Below are 12819 nucleotides of genomic sequence, written 5' to 3' on the forward strand. Positions count from 1 at the left end.
TCTATTACAATATGTAGATGATATCCTGTTGGCAGCAGAGGACCAGGAAACACGCCTACAAGGCACCAAGGATTTGCACCAACTGATAGCAACTCCGGGATACCGGGCTTCAGCTAAGAAGGCCCAGATCTGCAGAACAGAGGTGAGCTACCTGGGGTACGAATTAAAAGATGGACAAAGATGGTTAATGGATGCACGGAAGGAGACCATCATGAGAATCCCACAGCCTCGAAACGTCTGCCAGGTACGTGAATTCCTAGGGTTGGCTGGGTTCTGCCAATTGTGGATCCCTGGTTTCGCTGACATGGCTAGGCCCCTCTACGAGGCCACAAAACAAAAACAGGACCTTGTATGGACTGGGGCCACGAACAAAGCCTTCAATGACCTTAAGCAAGCCTCGCTTTCGGCCCCGGCACTCAGGCTGCCTGATCTGACTAAGCCCTTCCACCTTTACGTGGATGAAAAGGAAGGGGGTGGCGAAGGGAGTCCTAATTCAATACATAGGCCGCTGGAAGAGACCGGTGGCATACCTCTCAAAGAAATTAGATGCTGTGGCCACTGGATGGCCTCCATGCTTAAAAATTATTGCTGCAGTGGCCACCATGGTCAAGGATGCAGCTAAGCTGGCTATGGGGCAGGAACAATATGTCACTACCCCGCATGCCATTGAAGGGGTGCTCAAACAACCCCCAGACCGAGGGGTCAGCAATGCCTGCTTGACCCATCACCAGGGCTTGCTTTTGTACCCTACCAGAATTTTGTTCCAGGCACCAACAATCCTAAACCCAGTGACACTGCTCCCTAACCCTGACTGGGAACTCCCCCTACATGACTGTCAAGAAATCCTGGCTCAGGTGCATGGAGTCAGAGCCGATCTCCAGGACCGACCACTGCCGAACGCGGATGACACCTGGTATACAGATGGCAGCAGCTTTGTCCAGGAAGGAATGAGGTATGCCGGGGCAGCTGTGACCACAGAGACAGAGACTGTCTGGGCGGAACCATTAGCGGCTGGGACATCTGCCCAACGTGCAGAACTGATTGCGCTAACCAAGGCACTGACAGTGGGAGCAGGCAAGTGGATAAACATCTATACTGATAGCAGGTACGCCTTCGCCACAGCCCACATCCACGGAGCCATTTATAGAGAAAGGGGGCTCTTAACAGCAGAAGGAAAGACTACTAAAAATAAGGCAGAGGGGCGCCTGGGTGGCTCAGTGGGTTAAAGCCTCTGCCTTTGGCTCAGGTCATGATCCCGTGGTCCTGGAATCGAGCCCTGCATCAGGGGCTCTGCTCAGCAGGGAGCCTGCTTCCTCCTCTCTCTCTGCCTGCCTCTCTGCCTGCTTGTGATCTCTGTCTGCCAAATAAATAAATAAAATCTTTAAAACAAAAAACAAAAAACAAGGCAGAAATCCTTGAGCTCCTAAGGGCCCTCTGGCTGCCTAAGGCACTGGCCATTATCCATTGTCTGGGACACCAGAAAGCAGACACGCCAGTGGCCAGGGGAAACCGGCTGGCCGACTTAAAGGCAAAAGAGGCAGCTCTTTCGGTGAACCATGTCTCAGTGACCACACTGCCTGATCCAGGAGCACCGAGCTTGCCAGACAACCCCAACTACACTGATGCAGACTTACAATGGATTAGTCATCTGCCCATGACACAATGCTTACCTGGCTGGTGGAGAGCTGCAGATTCCAGCATAATCCTACCAGAGGAATTGGGATGGTGAGTCCTATCCAAAATGCATAAGAGTACCCACATGGGAACAAAAAAATTGGAAGACTTGGTGCGACATGCAAGGATCACCATCAAAGACTCCCGATCAAAGATCGAACAGATTGTGGCAAGCTGTCACGCATGTCAATTAACTAATGCCACTGTCCATGGATCTAACCCGGGCACCTGGCTCCGGGCGGGACCACCCAGGAGCCTACTGGGAAGTGGACTTCACTGAGATAAAACCTGGAAAATACGGATACAAGTATTTGCTAGTGTTTGTAGATACTTTTTCAGGATGGACAGAGACATTTCCCACCAAACATGAAACAGCACAGACCGTGACCAAGAAGCTGCTGGAAGACATCTTACCGAGGTATGGTTTTCCTGTTAAGTTTGGACCAGACAACGGACCAGGATTCATCTCTAAGGTAACACAGGGAGTAGCACTAGTACTTGGGGCAGATTGGAAATTACATTGTGCATATAGGTCCCAGAGCTCAGGACGGGTAGAGAGGATGAACAGAACATTAAGAGACCTTAACTAAATTAGCCCTGGAGACTGGCGGGGACTGGGTGACTCTCCTCCCTTTCACCCTATATAGGGTATGAAACTCCCCATATAAAATGGGACTTACTCCCTATGAGATCATGTTCGGTATTCCTCCACCTATCATTCCCAATTTAAAACCTGAGGTGCTTGCTGAGTTTGATGATCACCAACTCCTTTTCTCCCTCCAAATGTTGCAACGAACCCGTGAACAGGTGTGGCCTAAGCTGAGGGCCCTCTACGAGACTGGGCCACCCCTGGACCCCCATTGATATTGGCCGGGTGATTGGGTATACGTCCGGAGACACCAACATCAGACACTTCAACCCCGCTGGAAGGGACCCTACATCGTGCTCCTGACCACTCCCATCACTCTCAAGGTCGACGGGATTACTCCCTGGGTCCACTACACCCACGTCCGGCCAGCTGACCCACACGCTGTTCTCAAGGACTTTGTCCCAGAATGGAAAAGTCAACCAAACAAGGACAATTCCCTGAAGCTAAAACTGCTGCGGTGGTAATAATACTCTTAACCTTGTTTACCCAATGCCTTTCCAACCCCCATTCGCCACAAAATCTGACATGGGTAGTTTACAACGCAGCCACTGGAGACACTTTGAGTACCACCACTGGCTCGCACCCACCCGGGACATGGTTTCCCTCTTTAACTTTTGACTTGGCTAAACTCCTTCACCTAACCTGGGATGAAACCTTCATTAGTAAACATCATTTCTATGTCTGCCCAGGGCACACCAAAGAAAAGGCACAACAGTGTGGAGGCGCCAGCAGTTATTACTGCTCTTCATGGAGCTGCGTCTCCACTGGCCACATCTGGTGGAACCCTCCTGTAAAAAAGGACCTTATATCTGTTAGCCGAACTGGTACTACGGGCCAGTGCTCTAAATCTACTAAATCTATAGAGGGCACTTGCAATCCAGTAAGCATTACTTTTACTCCTGAAGGATGGGCAGAGACGAGATGGAGTACTGGACTCTGGTGGGGAGTAAGACTTTATGAAAAAAAAATCAGAGTTTTCCCCAGAGACCCAGGTGCTGTATTCGGAATCAAACTCCTCCAGCAACCCTTAACTAACCCAGTTGCCTTAGGCCCAAGCCCTGTGCTAGCACCTCCTCTGCCCAAACCTCAGACAACTCCTACCTACCCCCTGCCCTCCTCTGTACCTACCACGCCGTCTGCGTCCAATAACACCCCTGATGCAGACACAGTCACTCCCGCCCCAACCTAAACCAGCCTGGACCCATGATTGTGTCCTTCCTTAGGTACCTCTGAGAAGGGGGAATGTGGAGGCCAAGAAAATTAAGGACACCCCACCTCAAGTTTAATCTTAGCAAGAGTATAGCCATCTTAGCTTCAGCAGCCATCTCAGGCCCCAGTGACCGGGGGCTGAACTTTAGTTCCAGGAAAAACCGCTGAGCTTTAGTAACAGGAAAAACCGCTATACCCAACCCTGCAACACCCTGGCAACAGCTAATCAGCTTACTGCTTGAGAGTCTGAAATTCCCCTCTTCCACCTCCAAGCCTCTTGTAATGACACATAAATACCCCTGCCTTAACTAGGACTCGGGGTCCAAGTCCCTACTCCCCTGTGTCGGGTATACTTGGGCCCAAGCTTAAGCTTGTCAGATAAACCCTTGTGTGATTGCATCGGTGTTGGCTCCTTGGTGGTATCTCGGACACGAAAACTTGGGCATTACACTTGGTTGCCTTGTTAGTATAGAAGAAGCAATGTTTATCTCTTTCTTGGGTATAGGAAAAATCCTTCTTTAGTTAACTCTTGAGCTTTTAGCTGAAGCATTTGGCAGAATCATAGTCATGCTGGCTCTCCACCCAGAGAATATTCCCAAGAACATATGCTCTGACCAGGCCTGGCTCTGCTAAGGGAAGTTTTGAAGCTACTCATGAAATGTACAATGATGCTGGCTGCACATGCTAAGGTTCCAGAAGGCTCTGGCCTGGGATGACCAGACCAGATCTATGTCAAGTCACAGTAATCCTGCAAAAGCAGATGAGAGGGAATATGTGTCTGTGAAAATGCCAGCTGACCACCAGTCTGATATTCTAGAAGTGGGAAGTTTTATTTGGTATATGTCCTTAGTGTCCACTCAAGTATGAGTTTGCTTCAGGTGTTTTGGTAGTTGTACCTTCTGAAGGTAATCAGTTGTTCAATGGCCTGTAGGTGAGATCTAGTCCCTGACTTTTCCAAAGCGAGGCAAATACCATCTGGAGACAGACTAGACTCAGAGAGCCAGAGGTGCAGAGATAGATCATACCCATTTCCTCTCAGGGGGTTGGCAGATCGGGTACCCTATTTGGTGCCAAAACTGGAAGCAAAACTGGATGTTCTTCTGATGAAGAATTCTTTACATTCTACCTGGGCCCATCACATTCATCACTTCAGCATGTGAAGGGGTATATAAATGGTGGTACGTCCACTCAATGGAGTATTAGTCAACAGTTGAAACAAATGAGCTACCAGCCCATAAGGACATGAAGGAACATTAAATGCATATTGCTACATGAAAGACATACTTAAAAAGACTACATATTATATAATTCCAAGTATATGACATTCTGGAGAAGGCCAAATTATAGAAATAATAAACAGATCATTCCTTGGCAATGGTTTAGGGTAAATGGTACAGGTGGAACTCAAAATACTTTTAGGACAGTGAGACTCTTCTTATGATGCAATAATGGTAGCTACCTAATATTATGTATAATACAAAGAATGAACTATACTGTAAACTCTGGGCTTTAATTAGGAATAACATATCAATACTGGTTCATCAGTTGTGACTAATATACCATACAAATGCAAGATGTTAGTGTAACAGCATAGCAGCTGGCCTTAAAGGTTGACTTGCTTCAAGTTAACACTCCTTACTTGCTGACCTAAGTCCCTTGATCTGCAGCAGACTAATTTACTTTCTTTGAGGTTTACAGACCACTGACCTTGAGGAGTGAAGGACCAGAACTTTCCCAGGCCACAGAAGCCAGCAAGTCTGTTTGAAACAGTCTTGGCTCTCTGATTAGCCCAGCAATTTTTTTAGCAAAATGTTTTTCTTTTTCTTTTTTTTTTTTTTTGGTCACACAAGTGATTTTACCGACTTCCCTTTGTATATCTGTAGGTGTTGCCTTCCTTTGCAGAAAGAACAGAATACTCCTGCACATCGCGGAACAAGAACCAGACCACACCCCCCACACACACACACAAAATTCCCCAGCACTAAGATAACTTTTGTAGCTGGTATTGTGAAATCTGCACATAACCAAGAATCCTTGCACACCACTGCACTCCCTTTGCTGATTAACTACCCTACACTGTACCCTACACCCCTTAAGAAACCCCTAAGCCAGGCAGAATCCTTGGAGTTGTCTTTTGAACACGAGTCCGCCTTCTCAGGTTGCCAGCCTCCTGACTAAAGCTCACATTCCTTTCCAGTCAAACACTTGTCTCTTGAGTAATGGCCTTTTGAGGGACTGGTAACCGAACTTGGATTCAGTAATCTTAGTAACAGGGAAACTGTAGGAGGGGTGAGGGTGTAAAGGAGGCAAGTATAGTAGAACTTTGGACTTTATGTGCATTTTTTCTATAAGCCTACAAGTGCTCTAAAAATAAAGTTTATTGAGTGAAAAAGGAAAAAAAAAAAAAACTCTTGCAGTAAGGGAGCTAACTACTGCAATGGGGGAGGGCGACTATAGCCACAGGGAAACAGCTCCCATCTTAAGATCTGCAAATGTCTGAAAGAGTAGTCACAGAAGTGCATGTGTGTGTGTGTGTGTGTGTGTTTACAAATAGGAAAGAGCTCACAGAGTAGGCAGTTAGACAGGAGCCAGTGATAAATAGGTGACACGCTAGAAGCCTGAGGGTACAACATCCTGACTCCAGTGGCTTTAACAAGCTGCCCTTAGGGCTTCCAACACTCCAGGGCTGACAGACCCAGAGCCACAGGTGCAGAACATGCCTCTTCTCTTTAATCTCTGCCCCAGGGTAACCTATAGCTTCATTACAGTATATTTACACTGTGGTTTCAAGGACCCTCCCACCCTATAGGGGAAGGTGGCCAGGAAAGTTGCATCAAGAACCTTGTAGGGCCAAAACTCCCCCTCCCAAGTGGTAGGAGGAGTCCCTTGTGTAATTAGAAACAGTCTCTGTTAGAGAGGGTCCTAAACAATGTGTTTTGGGAATATAGTGATGTCCGGTGGGGTGAGGTCCAGAGCTAACAACCAAGAAAGAATTCTTGACACGCCTTTGGTGCAAAATGGTGGTTCATTAAAGCACAGAGACAGGACCCTTGGGCGGGCAGAAAGAGCTGCTGCACTGGGGTTGTGAGGGGTGGCTGATTTTACACTTGGGAGTTGGAGGAGGTAAGGACAAGGGAGGTTCTGGAAAGAACTTTATATGCTAAAGAGGATCTACAAGATACTGGAGGCCTGCCACTGTCAAGCTAAGGTTGTTTTTCCCTCTAACATTAACATTAAGATAGTTGGGAGCTTCCTGGAAGAATGTCACACAAATCCCACCGAGGAGTCGAGGGTGGGGGGAGTGGGTTGTAGGGTGTCCGCTTGTTCTTTGTCCTCAGCTAGACCTTTGTTCCCTCATCACTAACTATGACCCATAACCTCTGCAAACATAAAAAGTAAATACACCTTCAACCCCTGTGCAGTGGCCACTTTCCAGCCTGCCCACTCTCCCTTCTCCAAAGTGTACTGTCCTTAATGAACTGCTTTGGGCTTGCTACTTTCTTTCCGGCTGTATTTATTGGAGCGTGGATCCTCAGGTAAATCTTTTGTGGGTAATCCAAGAATCAATACCTCCATTCACACGATGTAGACTCTCCCACTGGTAACACAACAATGGAAACTAAAGAGAGAAACTCATTCTTTTAATGGAGCTGTAACAAGGCAAGAAAGAACTGGGTGTCAGGAGCAGGGGATTGGGTGGCAAGATCAAGGGGAGGTGAACCATGAGAGACTATGGACTCTGAAAAACAACCTGAGGGTTTTGAAGGGGCAGGGGGGTGGGAGGTCGGGGGAGCCAGGTGGTGGGTATTGGGGAGGGCACATATTGCATGGAGCACTGGGTGTGGTGCAAAAACAATGAATTCTGTTATGCTGAAAAGAAATTAAAAAAAAAAAAAGAAATATCTTTCTTGTCAGCCAAGTTTTGGGAGGGACTGTCTGGCATTCCTATACTTGATTAAGCTTAGGGGTAAGTCAAATTTCAGGGTCGTGTGGGGGAGAAAAAAAGCTTGGTCAAGTTAAGTTTACAGGTATTTTATTCTGATTGGTCACGGGGGCAAATGGTTTGGCTGATTATTTATGAGACATAGAATGGGAATTTGGTGGGTTTGTGTCTGGTTTTGTCATAGGTAAACAAGGGGCCTGTGGCGAGTCTTATCTAAGTAACATGGAAAAAGGTAGTTCTTTGCGGTTTAACAAAAGACCACAAAAGAAATTGAAATAGACAAGTTTATTATTCGAGGCCTTGGAGACACGTGGGTAGGTCAAGGAAGGCTGCAGGCAGAGAGAGGGAGGCATCACTTGGGGCACAAGCCTTATTGTATTCTTTGAATAAAATGCTCTGGGGCTCCCGGAGTAAGGCTGGATCTGTCGATTCAAACCAAAAAGAGCTGGGTTGGGGGGAGAGGGAGGTGGTTTTTAAATACCCCAAAGATATGGGAGCAAAGACTTATGGGAAATGTAGTTTTCACTCTGGTGTTGGACTTCCCGGCTGCTTTTGCGCGCTCTCCCTTTCACTCGGCGTCTGTAAACTGTCTTTCCCCAGGGTACACCTTTGCGTGGGTGGCGCTTTCGGGGTCACGGAGTCTTTGCACTCCCTAGGGACCAGTGCGACAGAATAGGGGAGTAGCGGGTGAGTCCCGGAGTCCAGGAGGGTCCGTGCGTCTCAGGGGCGGCGGGGGTGAAGGGGTGGGCAGTAGAAGGGACCGCGCAGCGGGACCTCTGGCACTTGGGAGGGTGGGGGCGGCCTTAGCCTAAAGGAGGAAGGGGCGGGCGTCCAGCGTGGGGACGCGGGGGCGCAGGTCCCGGGAAGTGGCAGAGTCCCTGCGCAGTTTCGCGGCTGCCGGGACGGGGCCCGCACTGGGCCGGAGCTCGGTTCAAGTTACTGAGCAATTCTGGGAATGACATTCAGTTTTGGGTTGTGCAGAATGAGAATATTTTAATACCTGACCTGCGGTTGTTGGTTTAATACCAACCTCTGGTGGTTCTGCGCTGTTAACGTATATGTTATATGCATTTAGGTTTTTGTCATCACGAGATCTTATTTCCATACTTGAGATAAGTTAGCTGTTTCCGTGTTAAGAAAATGGGAAAACTGAGGCTCAAAGGTGAAGTGATTTACCCAGGATCACACAGCCAGCAGCAGAGGGAATCTAGTTTTCCACCTGTTTTTCGGCCCATCTCATGTTCTTTCTAATAAACCGCCCTGCCTAAAACCCATCATTGTTATTCATAGCATTGAGCACTGATACTGCCTTTACGGGTTCCAGGAAAATAATTGATGCAGGAAGTATATGGGGACTGAATAATTTCTTGGCCCTTGTGTTTATGGGATTTTTATTTTTCTTCTCAGCCCTTGAGTCGGGCAGCACAGTTTCTGGGCCAGGTCTGCCCTATCTAGCCTTTGTCTTTGGAGGCCTTCATTTGAATTTGTAGATGGCCGAGCCCCTGATTTTGGGGGAAAGTATGCCCTGCAAGTCAGATTGGGAGCCCTGTTTGAAAGTTCCAATCGTGTTTAATTTGTCCCCATGGCTCAGGTGCCAGCTCTTTTAGAGCAAAACAGCTCTTGAGGTAAGAAAGAGTAGTCCCCAGGAACCTTATCTGGAAGATCAACCCTTGACCTGAGTGAGACCTCTCACCAGAGTGTCACACAAAGAGAAAAGAGGCCCAGGAAAGACTATATCCTAAAACTGCCAGGACAGAAGTAATTCTTGGTCCTCTGACAGAATGAGCAATGCTTGGGTGATGTCACCTTAACCAGAAATCACTGTAGGCTGTCCACTGATCAGCTTTAAGAACTGAAAAAAGGCTGCCAGCATGAGCAAAGCATAGGCAGCACAGCTGAGGGTACCTCACAGGAGACATGGTGAGGACACAGTTCAGGAAAAGGAATCACCAGCCACAGAAGGAGAAATTGCCCTCCTTGTTCACTCCCATCAGCCACACTCCCTTCACTCTGTGCTCGCTCTACCACCTAGAGCCATGCATCACTGCTCCTTCTAGTCTGACAGTAAAAAAAAAATCAAATAACTAATGTGTAAAGACTTCAAAGATTTCAAAATTTTGCCTTTATTTAAGAGGTGCAAAAGAAAGTGGACCAAAAGGTAAATGACTTGTTTAGAGTCACATGATTTATTGTGGCATGCCTAGAGAACTCCTTGCTGTGCCCCCTTAACAATGACATCACCTTCTTTAAACAACAACAACAACAAAAAACAAATAAACAAAAAACAATGACATCACCTGAAATTTTCTATTAAAAGATCTTTTTGAGAAACCATAACCAAGTTAGAATGAACAGAGTACCCCATCCCTTTGCAGGGGATGCTGATGAGGATTTTCTAACTCAAAGACCAAACAGTGTTACTAGGCATGCAGAGAAATAAAAGCAATGTCTTCCCTATATTCTTTGTTTAATTAGTTCTCAGTGATTTTTACCTTGGTTTTTTGTATTATTTTGTTTTTTACTTTTTTTGGTCATTAGAGGGGAAAACAAATTCTTCTTAATAGGAATTTAGTCAGGAATGTTTACATTCATTTAACTAAAAATCGCATTCTAAGTTCTCTATGACCAGAGTCAGCATAGACACTGGGTGCTCCTCCACAGGCTCTGTCCTGTCCCTAGGGTTGGAGGGCCTGGCCCACAAGGGCTTTGTGCGTAGCTTCCCTAGTGTGAAGCTCACTAGGCAGATAATTCCAAGAGCTGCACCTGGTTGCGCAGGACCTCATTTTCTTTCCTTCTTTTCCAGCTGTACATTTACAGTTCTCTTCAGTTTTCCAAGAGCAACAGGAAATGAACAAATCACAGGTGAGTTTATTCCTGCCCTGTTTTACAGTGGATTTTGTGAGGTTTGAAAGGGAACTGAAATTAAAATAGAAAATTAGAAATGGATGAAAAATCAAAATCAGAGACACTATAGACTGTCAGGTCAAGAGCTGAGCAAAGGCAGCGTATAGATAAATGCTGGTCAAAATCCCAGAGTTAACAAAGTTGAACTGCAAGTTTGCCTCTGATCTTTCTAACAGCAAAGGAGAACCAGAGAAAAGAGTCTTTTAGGGCATTAAAACACTGGCACTGCTGTAACACATTGTCAGAGACTGATAGCTTAAACAACAAACACTTATTTCTTATAGTTCTGGAGTCTGGGAACTCCAAGATCAAAATGCCAACATATTTGGTTCTTCGTGAGGACCCTCATCCAGTTTGCACCTGGATCTCTTCTCATTGACATGATGGGGAGAGAGAGTAGGCAGCAAGCTCTCTTGTGTCTTTTCTTCTCAGGGTACTAATCTCAGGGCTCTATACTAATGACCCAATTACCTCCCAAAGTTCCCATTGTCAAATACCATCACACTAGGGATTAGGGCTTCAACATAGGAATTTTGGTGTGGGGACCCTAGTGTTGGTTCATAACAGAGTTCGAGGACGTAGTTTTCTAATGGTCTTGCATGGTTCAGCGGTATAGAATATCTGGAAGAAGACCGAATGGCCCACTTGTCCTTTAAATGGCTCTGCATAAATATTTTCCTCACCTACACTGTGGCATTATATGTGTGACTGTTACTTAACCCTGCTTACTTGTCAGCACTTGATATTGTCAGACTTTAGACTTTAGACTAACTTCTGAGAAAAACTCATCATTTTAATTTGCATTGCTGAGATAACTAATGAGCTTATACATCATATATTTATGGGGTTTTCATTGCTTTTGTGAATGACTTCATTTTTAATCTTTCTATATTAATTTTTAAGAATACTTCATATATTTTGGACAGTAATTCTCTTTTATATTTGTTGTGAACATTTTCTCCAAGTCTGTCCTTTGACCTTTACCTCTACAGTGTCTTTGGCCTTATTAGAGTTTTATATTTTTATGTAGACCAATCTTTGGATCTTTTCTTTCTCTCTCTCTCTCTTTTTTTTTTTTTTAAACATTTATTTATTTGACAGACAGAGATCACAAGTAGGCAGAGAGGTAGGCAGGGGTGGGGGTGGGGGGAAGCAGGCTCCCCGCCAAGCAGAGAGTCCAATGTGGAGCTTGATCCCAGGACTCTGGGATCAGGACCCAAGCCGAAGACAGAGGCTTTAACCCACTGAGCCACCCAGGAGCCCCATGGATCTTTTCCATTTTCTTTTTCAATTTTAAAATTCTTCCCTAACTTAAGATAATTTGATATTTAAAATTTTTGTTTAATTAATATTAATACTATTAAAAATATTTAAGCCTTGAATCAATATGGAAATCGTTATTGTAGATAATATGAGGAGGGAATCTAGTTTTACCTTTTAACACATAAAAAAACAATTCTTTACTAATGTTTTTCTCAATGAATTATAATAATACAACTATCAGTATATTACCATTTCTGCACACATCTGTTCCTGGGCATTCTAATTCATTCCATTAGTTCTTAATTCATTTCTCTTTAGGTTCGTCTTGTCCTTTCTCACCTTTTTTCCAGTCTTATTGCACGAAACCAGGCATCCTTACCTTGTGCCTGATTTTCAGAGGTTACTCAGGAAGTGTTAGCAAACACTGGGATAGTCTCTGTGGGTTTTGGTACACACCAATTACCCCATTAAGTAAGTTTCTTCCTACACCTTAAGTTGTAAAGGTTCATTACACCTAATGGTTTTTCTATATCCTTAAGGATAGATTTGATTACTAATTTGATTTCTTAGATGGTATATGTTTTTTTTCAGGTTTTCTGAACTTCTTGGTTCAATTAGGGACACATTTATTTAAAAAATTCTACATTTTTTTAAGTTTTCCAATTTCTTTGCATAAGTATGTTTAAAAGACTTGACTTAAAATCTTTAGTGAGGGGTGCCTGGATGGCTCAGTTGTTGAGTGTCTGTCTTCGGCTCAGGTCATGACCCTAGGGTCTTGGGATTGAGTCCCACATCGGGCTCCCTGCTCAGCAGGAATCCTGCTTCTCCCCTCTCCCACTCCCCCTGCTTGTGTTCCCTCTCTCACTCTCTCTCTCTCTATCAAATAAACAAATAAAATATTTTAAAAAATCTTTAGTGAATGCAAATTTTTTATTTCAATTTTTGTCAGTTATTAAATTGCACTTTAATGTAGAAGATGCTGATTAGAAATGGAAAAACTATGGTCTGGCTAGTCATATATCTAAAAGCCTAAAACTATAGCATGTGGATATATGATTGATATTTTCAGATGGTGATAGCATTCTCGAAATGCTTTGCAGGAGATGACACATAGAGTTGCCATAGTGATGCCAACCATTAATGTATACCAACTATCATGGTTTTATTTATTTTTTTT

At 45.1% G+C, this 12819-nt stretch overlaps 1 protein-coding gene across 3 annotated transcripts in view; it reads left to right on the plus strand.

Moving 5' to 3' along the window:
- Positions 1 to 7032: 7032 nt before the first annotated feature.
- Positions 7033 to 12819, plus strand: part of LOC308354762 (uncharacterized protein) — a 40045-nt gene continuing 34258 nt past the window's right edge. The window contains exons 1-2 of one of the 3 annotated variants that reach the window (XM_080822434.1): positions 7033 to 7068; positions 10279 to 10337. The gene's annotated coding sequence lies outside the window, so the exon portion shown is untranslated. Of the gene's footprint in view, positions 7069 to 8029; positions 8163 to 10278; positions 10338 to 12819 lie in introns of those variants that run through there. The other 2 variants (XM_080822432.1, XM_080822433.1) reach the window with 2 other exon arrangements.

Source organism: Martes martes, assembly GCF_963455335.1.
Source record: "Martes martes genome assembly, chromosome: 14".
Classification (NCBI taxonomy): Eukaryota; Metazoa; Chordata; class Mammalia; order Carnivora; family Mustelidae; genus Martes; species Martes martes.